This window comes from Megascapheus bottae, chromosome 18 (assembly GCF_031878675.1).
Source record: "Megascapheus bottae isolate mThoBot1 chromosome 18, mThoBot2.hap1, whole genome shotgun sequence".
Lineage (NCBI taxonomy): Eukaryota > Metazoa > Chordata > Mammalia > Rodentia > Geomyidae > Megascapheus > Megascapheus bottae.
In genome coordinates, this window is record NC_143526.1 from 6,201,543 (window position 1) to 6,219,338 (window position 17,796).

General features: G+C 43.4%; 1 protein-coding gene and 1 pseudogene across 2 annotated transcripts in view; one reads left to right on the forward strand and one right to left on the reverse strand.

The window, feature by feature from the left end:
- The window catches only part of Osbpl10 (oxysterol binding protein like 10), a 230,601-nt gene that overhangs the window by 127,208 nt on the left and 85,597 nt on the right, over nucleotides 1-17,796 (reverse strand). The gene's annotated exons all lie outside the window — the stretch shown is intronic.
- Nucleotides 12,336-13,895, forward strand: LOC150050028 (importin subunit alpha-1 pseudogene; annotated as a pseudogene).

Below are 17,796 nucleotides of genomic sequence, written 5' to 3' on the forward strand. Positions count from 1 at the left end.
TACCCAGTGTATGTGAATGTGTGTGTGCTCACCATTTCTAAGATTTGAACTCAGAGCTCAGGCACTGCCTCTGAGCATTTTATTCTCATGGCTCCCACTCTGTCACTTGAGCTATAACTATACTTCTGGCTTTTTTAGTGGTTAGTCAAGTCACAAGGACTTGACTCGCCCAGCTAGCTGAACCACCAATACCCAGTTCTCATTTCCAGCTTTTTATGATTAATTGGAGATAAAAAATATCTTTAGAACTTGTCCCCCCAGGCTGGCTTTGAATCTTGACCTTCAGATTTCAGCCTCTTAAGCAGCTAGGATTACAGGTGGGAGCCACTGATACTTGGCCAGATTTTATTTGGAGGTGATGAAAGTCATTTCAGAACTACAAAATAGTGATTACACAACATTTATGCAGTATTACCACTGAAATGTTTGACTTTTAAGACAGTTTCACATTAGAATTACCTCATTTTTTTTTCTTTTCTTATCATTAAGTAGTTGTACAAAACAGGTGCCACTTAACAAAACAGTTTAGGAACACAAGGCATCTTAACCAATGTCACCTTTTTCAACATTCTCACCCATTCCTGCACAACCTACTTCTTCCCTCATTCTTCTGAAATTTTGTAGGATATACATGAACTTTTCATTGCATTCTTCCCCGCCCTCTCTCTTTTATTTGGTCATGGGGCTTGAACTCAGGGCCTGGGCACTCAAGGCTAGCACTCTACCACGTTGTGCCACAGCTCTACTTCCAGTTTTCTAGTAGTAACTGGAGATAAGAGTCTCATGGACCTTCTTGCCTATGCTGGCCCTGAGCCATGATTCTCAGAGGTCAGCATTCTGAGTAGTTAGGATTATAGCATCCGCCACCAATGCCCAGCATCCTCTTCATTTTTTTTAAGGTTAAAAATAAAAAGTACTATCTTAAGAACCAAGCGTCTCTCCACATATAATTCTGACATATTCTTGCCTCTTTCTGTCTAATTCATCCCACAAAGTATGTGAAATACAACAAGAGTTTATTTGGGCCAGGAGTACAGCCTAGAGTAGAGTGCTTACCTAGCATTCATGAGGCCCTGGGTTTGATTCCTCAGTATCACATACACAGAAAAAGCTGGAAGTGGTGCTGTGGCTAAAATGGTAGAATGCTAGCCTTGAGAAAGCCCAAGGATGGTGTCCAGGCCCTGAGTTCAAGTCCCAAAACTGACCAAAAAAGTTTATTGTAAGGTTAATCTGACTTCTTTCAGTAAAGGCAGGGCTACTGGATCAAGACTGAGAGGCAAGCTAGGCAATGATGGCTCAGGCCTATAATCCTACCTACTTAGGAGGCTGATATCTGAGGGTCTAGGTTCAAAGCCAGACTAGACAGACAAATTTAAAAGATGCTTATCTCCAATTAATCAGCAAAAAGCCTGAAGTGAAAGTGTGGCTCAGCTCAAATAATAAGAGCACCAGCCTTAAACAAATAGCTAAGAAACAGTGCATAGGCCCCGAATTCAAGCCCCTGAGTTCAGCATAAAAACTAAATCTAAAAGGTATTCCAAACAATTAACCACAGAAAAAGTGGAAAGTGGCACTGGGCTTGAAGAAGGAGCAAGAAGGAGCTCAGGGACAGCACAAAGGCTCAGAGTTCAAGCACCAGGACCAGCCAAAAAAAAAAAAAAAAAAAAAGGAAATCTGCAAACGCAAGTGTAAAAACTACTTGGGGAAATGATACTAAGTTATTTGCAGTGGCTGTACTAACCACTGTCCCCCCCTCCCCCGTGTTCCCTCAGCTCCAAAAGTAATTCTCAGAACTTTTTTCTCCCAGGGCTAAGGTTCAGCAGAAAAACAACTGAAAGGCATTTTGCCCAAATCCAAGAATGCAAGGCCAACAGAAAGGCTGGCCAAATGTTCTATCTGTAAGAGTGGGAAGAAAGGTACACCCTTAGTCGTTTCCCTTATTTATTTAATCACATCCCTGATCCAGAGTTGAGTAGTCCTACAGTTGATTAGTGGCCCCCTCTAAATATCAGTGCAGCATCCCCTGTATATTAACTTGGCTCAAAGGCCAATCTCTCATGGTGACAAACTGGCTGCCATAGCTCCACATGCCATAGCCTCCCTTACAGTATCCAGAGCAGAAAAGTGAAGGACCACGTATCTCCTTACCAAAATAAAATTCTTTCCCTTTTGCCTTGGGAGCCATTCACCCCAACTGGATCCTTTGACCATGCTTACTCTCAAATAGGGCTCAAACCAGGACCATTCTTCATGGGCTCAGTGGCTCATGGAGCAATTCAGGTTCTTCTGGCAAGAAAAAAAAAGATAGCCTCCAGAATAGGCCACTGCTCCAGAAGTAGAAGAGCACAGAAGCATCAACTTCTTCCTCAGGCACTCAGTGACTTCAAATGCATCTTGGAAACATCCAAGACCAAACAAGAAACAAGTATTCCCTCACTGTGATGTATTCAGTATATGATAGAGACATAACAAAGAGAGTAACTGTCTTGGAAATGGGAGGGACTGGAAACACACAGACATACATAACATAAATACAGAGCATAAATGGACACACTCAGAAGCACTACTGAGTACTTGACTTGTTTTCACTAACCAAAATTGAGCTTAGTATCCGTGGTTTATGCCTGTAAAATTGAGCTGTTTCAGAAGTTGGAATTAGGAGTGTCACAGTTTAAGTGTCAGGCAAAAAGTCGACATGGTCACCTCTTGACTGCAAGTGGACTAGCAACTTAGCCTAAAAGAGAAAACTTATGGCTCAGGCTACACCCAGGCAGGAATGAGATCCTATGTCAAAAATAACCAGTGCATCACACTTGTAATCCTACCTATTCGGGAGACTGAGATCTGAGGATCAAGGTTCAAAGCTAGCCTGGGCACAAAAAGATTTGAGACTCTTATCTTCAATTAACTTCTAGAAAACAGGAAGTGGAGCTTGGATCAAGGGTAGGGTGGTAGCCTTGAGCTGAAGAGCTCAGGGACAACAACCAGGCCCAGGGGTAGGGAAGTAGGTAGCCTTGAGCTGAAAAGCTCAGGACAGCGCACTCAAGCCGGAAGAGTTCAAGCCCCATCACACTCACACATACACACACACACACACACACACACACACACACACACACACACACACACACACTTAATAATCAGTGCAGAGCTGGAAACAAGTGGCTCATGGCTGTAATCCAAGCTACTTGGGAGGCTGAGAATGAGTGGTTCATAATTTGAGGTCACCTGGGCAAAAATGTTCTCAAAACTCCCTCTTACTTCTCACTGCACTCCTCTCTGCACCCTAGCTGGTGCGGTAGCATGGAAGCTACATAGAAGGCTGAGATAAGGTGGGCTTAGCACCGAACTACAGGGTCTGTCACCTTGAAGGGAAGCTGAACACAATGGCATGTACCTGCGATCCCAGCAGTGTAAAAACAAGACCCAAGGCCTCAAGTTCAAACCCCTCAAAAAAAAAAAAAAAAGGTTGAAAAAATTCCTAGGTCTGACTGGCTCTATCTTTCTCAGTATTGACACAATCAATTATCTGGCATGGCCTGGTCACAACATTCAGTGATACCTGTGATCACATCCCCCCCCCCCTTACCCCCCATCTGCTCCCTAAACTTAGACCTTACTTCTTAACTCTCCCAATCCTGAGACCTTTGACTTGTCAGGCACAGGCTCCACTTCTGCTGTCTGAACTGCAAACTGTCTTTGCTGAACATAGGCCAGCTTGCTTATCCTGCTAGAATCCACTCCACAAACCTTGTCTAAACCTCCAGTCGGAATCAGTAGGGCTTTCACAACACTGAGTTTAGAATTCAACCAGGGACACTTGCCCTGGGTTGTAGAACAGTGGTTTAGCTATCAAATCTCACTGAACCACCTCCACTGTGTGAATTCACCTTCTCAGCCCAAGTGTTCGGCCCAGCATCTAACATATAACTAGTAACAGCCCAAGATAGTATTGGGTGAGGTTTTTTACTGTTACTTTTGTTTGTGTTTTTGTTTTGTGTGCTCAAACACCAGGTCTGGGTGCTTTCCCTTAGCTTCTGTCACTCAAGGGTGATGTTCTACCCCTTGAGCCACACTTCTTTTGGCTTTTTGGGTGACAATTATAGTTAAGAGTCTCAGGGACTTTCCTGTCTAGGCTGGCTATGAACCATGATTCTCAGATATCCTCTTGAACAGCTAGGATTATAAGCGTGAGCTGTTAGTGCCCAGCTTGTTTTTCCTTCTTGAATCAAGGCACTGAACCCGACTGCAAAAAGTTACTGAAGTCCTCAAGTCTGGCCCTGGCTGTCACTTCCCTACAGTAGCACTCCTTTACAAGATTGTCTACCTGCAATACTTTGCAGCTCTTCCAACAGAGAGATGCATCGTTCCCCACCTTCTGACTGGCTGGCCTCATAATTCACTCGAGCAATGCAATTTGGAGGAAATCCCATCCAGGAACCATGCAGCCTGTCAGCTCCTGGTCTTGCTCCTTCTAGAACCAGGTGAACACAGCAGTGAGCAGCTGGAGAATAGGAACACCTGATCAAGGACACCCACTTGCTACTGCCAGCCATTGCCATCACCACACAGATGAGTAAAAGCATCTAGAACAGCAGGCCTCCCACCTGCTGACAACATCACATGACTCCAGACACATGTGAGCATGTCCAAGCAAAATAAACGAGCTATATCCAGATAAGAGAAGCTACATCCAGTTCAGAGCCCCATTCTGTCCAGAGCTGTCATTTTTAAAACATTCAGCTGGGAGATGTCTGTTACATGATAATAGATAACCAATGCATGAGAAAGAAGAATGAGCCAGAAGTGTGGCCTAGTGGTAGAGTGCTCACCTGGCATCCACGAAACCCTGGGCTCGATTCCTCAGTACCACATACTCAGAAAAAGCCAGTGGTACTGTGGCTCAAGTGGCAGAACACTAGCCTTGAGCAAAAAATGTCCAAAGACAGTACCCAGGCCTGAGTTCAACCCCCGGGGTGGGGGGAAGAGGGAGAGGGAGAAAAAAAGGGAGAGAGAGAAATAAGGTTGAATTTATAGCATTTAAAGATGAAATCCAAATTCTTCCTTGTTTGACAAAACACAGAGGCCAGAGAAAGCCATCATTTATCTCTAAAGCACACAGCTCCAGTACTAGGTGGTTGTGTTATTCTAGGTCTCACCCACACTGCATCACACCAAAACATGGCCTTTTTCAGAACCATGCAGCAGAGATTTTAAAATGACAGATCCAGCCAGATGCTGGTGCCTCAAGCCTATAACTTCAGCTATGCAGAGGCCAAGATTTAAGGCTCACAATTCAAAGCCAGCCTGGGCAGAAAAGTCTTATTTCCAATTAACCAGCAAGATGTTGGGAGGTACAGCCATGATTCAAGTGGCAGAGCATCAGCCTTAAATGAAAAAGTGAAGCAAGAGTGAAACTCTGAGTGTAAGCCCCACTACCAGCACAAAAATAAAAAGGGGGGGTAGGAAGATCCACAATCCATATACAAATATACCAATTGCTTAACACACACCCCTCCATTTCCCCCTCTTGAGGACAGCACACATGCAAGGACATTCAGAAATGGGATGAAGGGGTAAAAAGCCAGGGGCAGCAGAGAGCTTCCAACACAGGAAAAAAGAACAACTCAAACGTCTACTTCACTGGCACCACTGAATTCAAACAATCCTGCAAGAATAATGTCACCACTCCTCTTCCTTCAGGGGCTTGCCAACACCAGCCGCAGGGCATGCCAGGTAGCCAGCATGGCGTGCTTTCAGCACAGAAAGCCACCCATAATGACATGATTCAACGTTACAATTATATTAACAGCCACTGAACATGCCCTGGGCTAAGCTTCTCCAGAAGTATTTACATACCATAAAATGTCTGTAAAATACTGGAGGGGAAGGCTAGGGTTTGGGTTGCCTGTTGTTACAGAGTAAGACACTGAAACACCAAAGAAGAAAAAGACTAACTCAAGGTCAAAGGTGGTGATGGTAGAATCACTGAGAACGACATAGGGACTCCGAGCCTACCCTGCCCCATAATAGTGTTTGCATATTACTTGGCATATGAGATAATGAGCAAAGGATTAGGCACAGGATACTAGCTTCAAAACCAACAGATTAAAGCAGGTGCCATGGTCATTAGTAAGATTTGTAGGAAAGTTGGGTGCTAGCTACTCAGGAGGCTGAGATCTGAAGATCAAAGTTGGAAGCAAGACAAATCTGAGAGACTCTTATCTCCAACTAACCAGCAAAAACCCAGAAGCAGAGCTAAGGCTCAAGTGGTGGAGCACCAATCTTGAGTAAAATAGCTGAGGGGCACAGTGCCCAGGCCCTGAATTTAAGCCCCAATACTGATACATATTACACATGTACACCCACATACACAGGCACACAGACAAAGACATAGACACAACACATAAGTTGTAGAAAAACTTCACCACAGAAAAGATGTCTATTTTTTTGTCTTATTTCAAAACACACCAACTCTCTACTAACATTCTTTTCTGTTTCAAAAACTCAGACATTTGAAACTCCCGCAGTGAAAAGAGAGCATTTATAGGCTCATGGTGTACAGAACTCCCCTCCCCATGCCCTGGGAGCCCACACCTAGAAGAAGCCAGGGTTCATGCTTTTTCCTCGGCCAGACACACAAAGGCAAGCTAAGGTAAAAATGGCCCTTCTATATTTTCCCATCACTTACCTTTGAGGACCAGGGACCAGGGAATCGGCAAGAGCTTCCTTCTGCATCTGCCTGCAGTGGGATGAGGCAGGAGGCACTGCTGTCTGTTCTCACAACGGCTGATTGGGTGCAGCCCATAAGGCGGGCAAGGAAACCCCTGCCCAAGCCAAAACTCAGCCCGACCTGCTGTCAGACTTCAGCCTAAAGCAACCACTCCCTTAGAGTGTCAATGCAATACTAGGTCCTGGGAATAAAATTCCACAAGTATGTGATTTGCCAGGAGTGCTCAAATTGGGGCAGAATTCTGGCAAAATAGGTCCAAAACCCAAATCCTCCACCCTTCTTGCAGCAATTCCAGTGCCCAGCCCCTACCAGCCTGGAGAAAGACAGAGATCATTTGCTTGCTGCTAGAACATCTTTCAACCTTTCCCTGCATCCCTCCTTAGAGGAGATGCCCAGGAGTCTCCAGGACATGATGGATAGACTCTCTTGCATCTGGCAGAGAGAACAGGGCTTTTCCCAAGAGCAAACGTTCAACTGCAGAACCACCCTAACAGCCTTGCTGAAACACCATTTCCAACAGCTGTGGGAAATGAAGAGCCTTGAGTGAAGAATGGATAACTTAAGAGTCTCCTGTGGACCAAGCCCTAGCCATAGGGCCGTGTAACCTCTCTGAGCCTCAGTTCCATCACTTGCAAAAACAATATCTAGCCAAGTAGGACTATGACAAGGGTGACTCTTCCTTGCCTGGGAGCATTTAGCGATGTCTGCAGATTCTGAGTTCTCATAATTGGTACTGGAGGCACAAGACATACTACTACCATCTAGTGGGTACAAGCCAGAGATGTTGTTAAAAAGCTTGTCATGATCACTACAGTCCCTTACAGACTGGCCAAGCACAGAAACCCCATCTGGGGGTGATACATCTCAAGGAAACCTGTCAACCACATGCAGGGCACTATTTATTATTGAATGTCTTTCTTCAGTACTTAAATATGCAACTCCCAAGCCACAAGATTTTCCTGGTTTTGCTTGCCGGCTTTCTTTTGACATAGATACAGGAGGAGAATCAGGGAATTTGAAAGTAGACATTTCTCTGTGCCTTTAGAAGTTGTGGGAGTCGGCAGTTTATAAATACCGACTATGAAGTAAACAAGAGAAGATGTTTTAGACAAAGATGTTTGCACATCAGCCAAGGGTCAGGGTTTAAGAGGGAAGGAAGAAGCCATTAAGAGAAGCTGGTCCAGAGATGAATGAGAAGTAAATATCCCAAATAATGGTATCAGCATCAACAGCCTTTGCCAGTTGCTGAGCTGGCCTGAGGAGCCAGAGAAAAGACCCTGAAGGCAGATGCCAAGCTCCTAATGGAACTGAGGGTTGCATTTTCTAAATGCTCTGGATTTGAAAGGGGAACCCTTGATAACCTAGGTTTTCAGGAATAGTTGTTGGGGGTCTGTAAAGAGTGGTTAAAAAATACACAAAACAGAAGAGTATGGGGTGACATATGAAATAAAGAAGAAATAGGAACATCAAATTTGAAGCACAGGTAAAGGAAGATGGGAACGTCTATGCCCGGTACAACAAACCACTTGCAAATGTAGGTTGTCCACCTTGGAAGGCAATTCAAAGAGAAGGAAAGGTAGATAGAACAGACTGTCCATCCAGAAGAAAGTTTTGAAGACAAACTGCAAAATGCTGCATTAATTTTCCAGTGTCCTTTTCTTTTATAATATACTTATATATTATGTATTATGTATATTATTATAAATATATTATATATGGTAGTTTAAGGCTGGCCTACTCCAGTCTTCCTTTCTGAGGCTTTGTTATGCAGCTACTTTCCAAAAAAGCCAGTGTGTTCAACTGACCTCCCTGACCCCAGCTTGGCCTCCTTTCCCTGTTTTCTAACTCCCAGAAAACCACTCAGCTCCTTCTGCTTTGCTCAGCTAAATATATGTCATCAAAACTAGGCACCTCCTGTATTCCTAGCTAGTCAGGAGACTGAGATTTGAGGATGTTCAAAGCAAGCCCAGGCAAGAAAATCTATGAGGGCCTTATCTCCAGTTAACCACCAAAAGCTGGAGATGGAGCTGTGGCACAAGAGATAGAACACTAGTCTTAAAAGCACAGGAACAGTGCAACAGCCATGAAAAACTAGCACAAAAACAAAAAAACAACTATTTTGATTTTAAAATATATATAATTTTAAAACATAAAGGTCTCCTTGACCTAATATAATCTTCCTGGGAAAGGCTTAGTACTTCCCTCTCAGGCAAGGCAGCCAGCCAAATTTTAAAATTATATTTGAGAAAGTAGGCAAAATTGTTACACTTTATTAAGATAATAAAAAAGCCACTAAACTTTATTGTTTTAATAAAAGCTGTTCTTAAATTGTGTTTTATTTACTTAATTTGATATTAGGTTTAGGAGGTTGATGTTTTACACTTAGTTTTAAGTATCAAAAAGGTAATTATCTGTGAAAATTCTAGAAGAAAAATAGCATAGAGTGTAATACACATGAAAGTAAAATTGCTCAACAGCAGACACAACAAAACAGAGCTGGGGAAGAGTAAATCCACAGATAAGCCTGCCCAGCTTTACTTACTGGAAGATTATTAAACATTTACTCACATAGCATGGGCCCCAAAGACTAAAAAAACACAGATAGGAATTACTCTGTGACTCTTCAAATCAAGCTAACACTCTATACTGGAAATTCTATAGGAGACAAAGTATACACTGGTTTTTAACATACCTTTAGAAAGAAAATAAGTGTTTTGGTGGTTTAGTGAGTGAGCATTTGTGTATGTGTGTGTACGCAGACACACACACACACACACACACACACACACACACACACACACACGTGGACCATTACAGAAACTTGAACTTGGGCCTGACAACTGTCCCTTTGCTTTTTCTCTTTGCTTTTTCACTCAAGCCTAATGATGTACTTCTTGAGCCACAGCTCCACTTCTGGTTTCAAAGTGAGGATTGCACACCTAAGAGTCTCTCAGATTTGTGTGCCTGGGCTGCCTTCAAACTATGATCCTCAGACCTCAGCTTCCTACCTAACTAGGATTACAGGTATGAGGAATCGGTGCCTAACAGGAAGTTTGTTTTTAACTGGAAGTCAGGCCTGGATGTGACAGAGTACGCTATATGAGGTGACGTTCAGATGCACAGAGGATTTTACCTGGGCACCTTCACCAAGCCCCTTCAACTTGGGTAGTGTTCCATCTGCTGCCTGGTGGCAACAAAACTCTACTGGCAGGCCTAATATGGCCACCGCCAAAGGTGTCAACCACCTTCATAGTTAATCACCACTCAGTTCAAATAAGGAGAAGACAGCAACATGAAACCTTGAAACACTTCCAACCTTAACAAGCAAAATCAATTTGGAGCAACAAGAATAGAAGCCTACTCGGAAATGACAAGAATTTGGAATTATCGGATGTCTTCAGTGTTTGAAGACCTCACCGTGAATAGCACAATGAAACGCAGGCCCGTTAGTGACCCCAAGGAGTATCTCCCTGGAAACAATACAACTCATAAGGAAGGGCCCCAAACAGGGCTCAGCAAATTGCCTCACCTCTACATTTTGTTGTTTGGCTTGTTTTCTTGCCAGTACTGCGGCTTGAACTCAGAGCCTGGGTGTTGTCCCTTCACTTTTTTCCCCTCAAGGCTGATGCTCTAACCCTTAAGCCACAACTCCACTTCCAGAGATAAGAGCCACATGGACTTTGATTCCTTGGACTGGCTTCAAACTATGATCCTCAGATCTCAGCCTCAGGAGCACTGAGCAACTTCATATTTTTCAAAAAAATTTTATGCAGGGCGTAGTGGCTTACAGCTGTAATCCTAGCGACTCGGGAAGCTGAGATCTGAGGATTGAGGTTCAAAGTCAGCCAGGCACTAAAGAACCTGAGACTCTTATCTCCAATTAACCACTAGAAAACCAGAAGTGGGGCTGTGACTCTAGGTGGTAGCCTTGAGCTAAAGAGCTCAGGGACAACACCCAGGCCCAGAGTTCAAGCCCCACAACTGACCAACACACACACACACACACACACACACACACACACACACACACACACACAACATAAAAATTTCTCTTCTACTCATGGAGAGACTTAATTGTCCACCAGAAATAATATCCCGTTTTGGAAGCTAGATACTTCTTGTCTTAGGCAGCTTGGTACTAGCTATTTCCCAGAGAAATCACCTGGTGAGGCCTGACTAACCAGCATCCTCAAACCCCCATCACTCCAATGTGCAAACTCAAGTGTCCATTTCTGTTGGAGTACAACAGACTAGATCAAATGTAACCCTCATCACAATGGACAATTCAATCCTCAATTCACCTCCCCTATTCAGAGTCACTTGCCCTCTAGGTGGCACCACTGGGTTCCTTTGAACCAAACATGGTTCACTCCCAGCCTAGAACACTAGACATTAATCTCACAGACCCTCAGAAAGTGAACCAATTATACAACATGAAGATTGCCAATGACTTTTGGTTCATTTTGTGTCTTGTTTTGTTTGCAATGCCAGAGATCAAATCCGAGGGCCTTTGTGAATGTTGTCAAGCACTCTACCAATACTCTAAGGCACGACAATATCAGACTGGTTAAGTCAGGATGGCCTGGAGCTTTCAGAAGCAGGAGGAATGTAAATGTTTGTACCTTCTATCAAAACTTTTGGAAGTAAAGTTAAACATGACAGTCATAGTTTCAGGGTAATTCTGAGCTACTACACTCAGTAATCTACCTTGGGTCCCAAGTCAAAAAGTGAGTCACATGTGACAGATATTCAGGCGGTATATATTTAAACAAGTTTCTTGCTTGCTTAAAAATAATGTTAGTGAGCTGCACTTCAAATCTCGCTAACTGAGAAGTATATATAGGAGAATTTCAGTTAAGGCCAGCCTGGGGAAAAAGTTAAGATGCTATGACAAAGAACAAGTCAGGTGTAGTGGGCATAAGTCTCAGCACTTGTAACAGGTGTGGTGCCAAGCCCACCTAGCTACTTGCATATCTGTACTCCCAGCTATGCAAGAGATGTAGGGAGAGGGATCAAGCTCTAAGGCCAACGCTGGCAAAAATGCAATACCCTATCTTGAAAAAAAAAAAATCAGACCAGCAGGACTGAGAGGATGCCAGGTACTGGTGGCTTACTTCTATAATCTTAACTACTCAGAAGGCTGAGATCTGAGGATCACAATTCAAAGCCAGCCCAGGCAAGAAGGCCTGTGAAACTCAAATTCATCGCCAAAAAACTTGGAAGTGGCACCATGGCTCACAGTGGTAGAAAAATAGCACTGAGTGCAAAAGCTCAGGGACAGTGCCCAGGCCCATAATTCAATCCTCATAACTGACCAAAAAAGAAAAAAAAAATAGCCAGTACCAAGTGATATAACTAAAGTGGCAGAGTTCTCGATTACCAAACAGGAACCCTTGACTTTAAAATCCCAGTCCTAAGGAAAACATTGTATTTTAATGTTATTCCTGATTTTTCACCTGCCAAAAGCCAGTTTCTACATATAAAAGTAATTGTAGACTAGACGTTTTAGGGCAGCTGATCTGCACCCAGTGAACCCTGCACCGCCTCTCAAGGAAACCTCAGCCCTATCTTCTGCTTCTTGCTTTCTCCCTTTCTCTCAACCATGTCCACCAACGAGAATGCTAATTCTGCCCGTCTGAACAGATTCAAGAACAAGGGAAAAGATAGCACTGAAATGAGACAGCACTAGATAGAAGTTAACGTGGAGTTGAGGAAAGAAAGCTAACAAAGATGACCAGATGCTGAAAAGGAGCAATGTAAGCTCTTTTCCTGATGATGCAGGAGATCCACTCTCTTCACTGCAGGAGATCTGCAACCATCAGAGTATTGTGCATTGGTCTGGAGATGATATTGTCAAAGGCATAAACAGCAACAATGTGGGAAGCCAGCTCCAAGCCATTCAGGCCACTCAGAAACTTCTTTCTAGAGAAAAACAGTCCCCAATAGATAGCATCATCTGTGCTGGTTTGATCCCCAAATGTGTGTCCTTCTTGGACAGAAGTGATTGTGGGACAATTCTGTTTGAATCTGCTTGGGCTCTCACTAACATTGCTTCTGGGACCTCAGAACAGACCAAAGGTGTGGTGGATGGAGGTGCCATCCCAGCATTCATTGCTCTGCCGGCATCACCCCATGCTCACATCAATGAGCAGGCTGTGTGGGCCCGAGGAAACATTGCAGGGGATGGTTCATTTCCGAGATTTGGTTATCAAGTACGGTACGACTGACCCACTTTTAGCTCTCCTTGCAGTTCCTGATATGTCGGCCTTAACATGTGGTTACTTACGAAATGTCACCAGGACACATTCAAATCTTTGCCACAATAAGAATCCTGCACCCCCACTAGATGCAGCTGAGCAGATTCTGTCTACTTTAGCCCACCTCCTGCATTACACTGACCCTGAGGTGTGTGCGGACACCTGCTGGGCTATTTCCTACCTGGCCAATGGCCCCAATGAGCATATCGAAATGGTTGTGAGGACAGGAGTCATGCCCCAACTCGTGAATCTTCTAGGAGCCACCAAATTGTCCATTGTGACTCCTGCACTTACAACTATAGAGAATATTGTCACAGGAACTGATGAGCAAACCCAGATTATGATAAACACAGGAGCCCTTGCCGTCCTGCCCAGCCTGCTAACCAACCCCAAGATAAACATTCAGAAAGAAGCTATGGGACAATGTCAAACATCACACTAGCTAGCAGGACCAAATCCAGCAAGTGGTGAATCATGGTCTCGTTTCTTTAAGACACAAAAGGAGTCGGTGCGGGCAGTGACTAACTATACCAGTGGTAGGTCCCTCCAACAGATTGTTTACTTTGTTCATTGTGGCATAATAGAACCATTGATGAGCCTCTTGAACTCAAAAGATACCAAAATTGTCCTGGTAATTCTGGATGCCATTACAAATATCTTCCAAGCTGCTGAGAAACTAGGAGAAACCGAGAAACTTAGTATAATGATTGAGGACTGTGGTAACCTGGACAAAATTGAAGCACGTCAGAACCATGAGTTCAAGAGTGTATTGCAAAGCCTCGCTGAAGCTGATTGAGAAGTACTTCTCAGTGGAGGAGGAAGATCAAAATGTTGTACCAGAAAGTATCTCTGAAAGATATTCTTTCCAAGTTCAAGATGGTACTCCAGGGACCTTTAACTTCTAGATTTGCACAACTTCTGCATAAAGATGTCCCTTGTGTACTGTTTGGTATATGTCTTACTGTTTTCTCTAAGAACTTTTCTCTTTTTTAAAATGTGGTTATTATAGCACTTTTAGCACTTTTTACAACAAAACTAAACTTGAACAGTTCCAAACTGTACATACTGTATGAAGCTTGTCCTCAGAATGGGTTTCTTATTTCTATGTGGAATTTTCAACCTTGCAGTGTCCTGTAAATAAAGATTAAGTTCCCCCTTCAAAAAAAAAAAAGTAATCATGAAACCAGGCTCTGATGGCTCACACCTGTAAGCCTAGCTACTCAGGAAGCTGAGATCAGAGGAGCACAGTTTAAAGTCAGCCTAGGCAGAAAAGTCCACAAGACTCTTATCTCAAATTAACCACCAGAAAACTGAAAATGGAGCTGTGGTTCAAAGTAGTAGAGCACTAGCCTTGAGCTAAAAACCTCAAGGACAGCTTCCAGACCCTCAGTTCAAGCTGCATGATCCCTACCCTCATCCCTCACCCTCCCCCACACCCCAGCAGCCGCCAAAAATAATAATAATCAGCTAGGCACTAGTGGTTCATGCCTATAATCCTAACTACTCAGGAGGCTGCGATCTGAGGACTGTGGTATAAAGTCACTCTAGGCAGCAAAGTTTAAGAGATTCTTCTCCCTGATTAACCATTTTTCAAAAGGCCAGAAGTAGAGTACCAGTTGATGGAACAAAAAAAAAAGCTCAAAAATGATGGCACCTAGACTCTGAGTTCAAGCACCAGAACCACCCCTCCCAAAGTCTTATTTAATCTAATACTTGATATTTAGGAAAATTATATATACTAAGTTGGATCTCACATCAGTACTAATAACACTACTCTAAAAACACCACTATAATTGATGCTAACTTCAATATCAAGAATAAAAATAGCAGCATCAACATGTACCCAGTGGGGCACATACAGCAAGTGGATTCCTCCTCCTGTCATATGACAGGGCCAGGTGTAAAGTCCAAGGCCTCCAAGGACACACAATCCCTCTGGAAAGACACACATACTGCCAGTGGAGGAGCAGCTCGCACAAGAAAGCAAGCAGGAAAACACAGCATGCAAGCCGACGCATCTAGAATACCAAGTGAGTACAGGCAGAAGACAGGAGGGAGAGACAACAAACCAAGACCCATAAGCTTCCAATGCTAAGATAAAGTTTAGGGTTTTGTTTTAGGAACCTACATGTAAGAGGAAAGGCTATCAGCTCTGTCCTTCACAGAAGTGCTATGGGAGATAGCTTCTCCATCAAGAATTCCAGATAATGAATACTTAGTGGACTTTCAGCCACAAGAAAAAAATCAGTTTCTGCCCCAGACAACAAGGAATAGGTTCCTGGAGATAATATGACTGACTATGATCAACAATGCTAGGATCTCCACTATGGGTTTGGGTTTTGTTTGTGGAATTCAGGGCCTTCACATGTGCTAAGCAGGGTTCTACCACTGAGCTACAACCCCAACCCTCTAAGGTGGTTTCTCTCTCAGTAAGCAACTTACTCTTTCCCAAGCCTTATTTGAACCCTCATTCCTTGATCTGCACTTCACTAGATCTAGATGGGAAGTTGAGACAATAGAAAAGCCTTTATTGGTATTTTACCCATTTAACAACATGAAGAGTGCAGCAGATTTTTCCCTCTTGTGGATGGATAAATTTAGTAAGGAAAGGTAAATGTCTGAGATATGTAAAATCATTTCTAATACTCATCATATTTGAAACCTTTTGGTGGGTTCACAGGGCCCTAAGCCTGATTCCACTCCAGCTTTTTTACTACATTGAGCTCTTAGTGGTCCAAACTCTGCTCCATCTCTCCCCCCTGACCCTCCCCTCGCCGAGAATAAACATTGATGGCCACTCCTAGTACGACAGAGGGTCCACTGGGATGTTCATCTGTGCAAAGAGTTGGAAGATGACAAAGTTAGATGAGATTAGTCTATGGTTTGGGCTCACTGGCCTTGCTAGGCAATTCTAAATTTAAATGCAAATTTTAGGATCAAGTCTTAGGCAAATTTAGTCAGGGGAAAATAGGATGTCTAATAGAGGATTTGAAATTCATTATCAGTCTTAGGAGGTCTTGAATAAGCAATGAAAGCTGCTGAATTTCAGAGAATATATATGTAATGATTCGTGCCAAAAGCTGTCTAAATTACAAACGTTTTCTTTCCATCCTTAGTAGAATGCAAATCAATTCTCTTGAGGCTTTGCCATCTTGGAGCCCCATCTTACTGAGTCAGGACAGCCTGGAGTGTAGTCCCCATATAGCCACTCAGGTTGCTGCTCACATGTACAACAGCCGTGCAGTGACACACTCCCTGCTTTAGCCGTGACATCTGGTAACCTCAGCGATCAGTCAGCATGAGTTGAGGAAGGGGCTGGAAGAAGGAGCGGAAGAGGAATGAAGCTGCCTGGCAAATGGCTGTGGCTGCTTGATGCTGTATATGTCCTGACCCAGGAGAGCATGTCCCCAGGGCTGTGTCTCCTTATCCTGCCAATGTCCCTACCAGCTGGGTTAAGTACATAAGAATGGTTGAGCCAAGAGACTCAAAGGAGGATGCCACTGGGCTACTGGGGGCAGATACTGCTACCAAGAGACATTTAGAAACTATCTCGGGATGCACAGGGAGTGTGTGGGCTGCTATAAGGAAGTCAGTATTTGTGTGTTGTCCCTCCCAGGCAAGGGGTGCACCTTCTTTACACTGCCTAGGGAGTAAGACACAGGGTTCTGCTGTCTTAGCTAAGGTATAGCATTGCAGAAGCACCTACCTTCCAGGAACTATCTGTGGTCTCTAAAATCATGTGGGAACAGGGCCTGATATCCCCAGCCCAACATTCTAGCCCTCTCTCCTACACTGACCACTTCAACAAAACTACGCTAATAGTCAACCAAATATTGATGCTAATAATGAAGATATATAAGTTGTTCCTATTCAAAACAGTACCCAATTTAATTACTTTATTATTAGCTTCCCAGTACTGGGGCTTGAACTCAGGGCTTCAAGTTCGCATGGCGTGTTTGCTTGGCTGATGATCTACCATTTGGGTCAAGACTCCAGCCTAGGCTTTTCGTTAACTGAAGATGAAGTCTCCAATACTTTTCCTGCACAGGCTGACTTCTAACCATTAATCTGCTGGATTTCAGTTTCCCCAGTTGTGAGGATTACAGGTATAAGCCATCTCACTGATGTACTCCTTACAAGTTATTCTAGGCAATCTGATGAATGATACTGAATACTTTTGTGGTTGATGAAGCACATTTGATGCCTCTCAACACTCTACTACTTAAATCATAGTTCTAATTTTGGCTTTTTGGGGATTAATTACAGATAAGACTCTACAGACTTTCCTATCAGGTTAGCTTTACACAACAATCCAAAAGTAATGAAATGACTAGTATGTTAAAGCCATAGACAGTCTCGCTTATAAACAACAAAACTTCAGTTCTCCCAGTTCTAGAGAACTACAAAATCCAACATGAAGGTATCTATAGATCAGTTGCTAAAAGAGCCAAGAGCTTCTTCCCCACAGATGGCACCTTTTCGCTGTGTCCTTACATGTCAGAAGGAAAAAGGGATCTTCTGAGGTCACTCTTAAAACCGCATTAATCACTGACCAGAACCTCAACCTAACTTCTGACTCACCCCCTAAGGCTCCCAGTTCTAATTCTATCACACTTTGGGTTAGGGCTCCGGAATATCAATCTAGAGTGGGTACCAGCCATTACAAAATATTAGGGGCCCCTTTGTTCCAGTTTTGTAAATAGATTTAAGGACAAAATGTAGATTCTAAAGCTATGATCCTCTATGTTATCCAACAATGAAAATTTAAAATAATCAAAGTAAATGAAACTTGGACTTAGAAACATG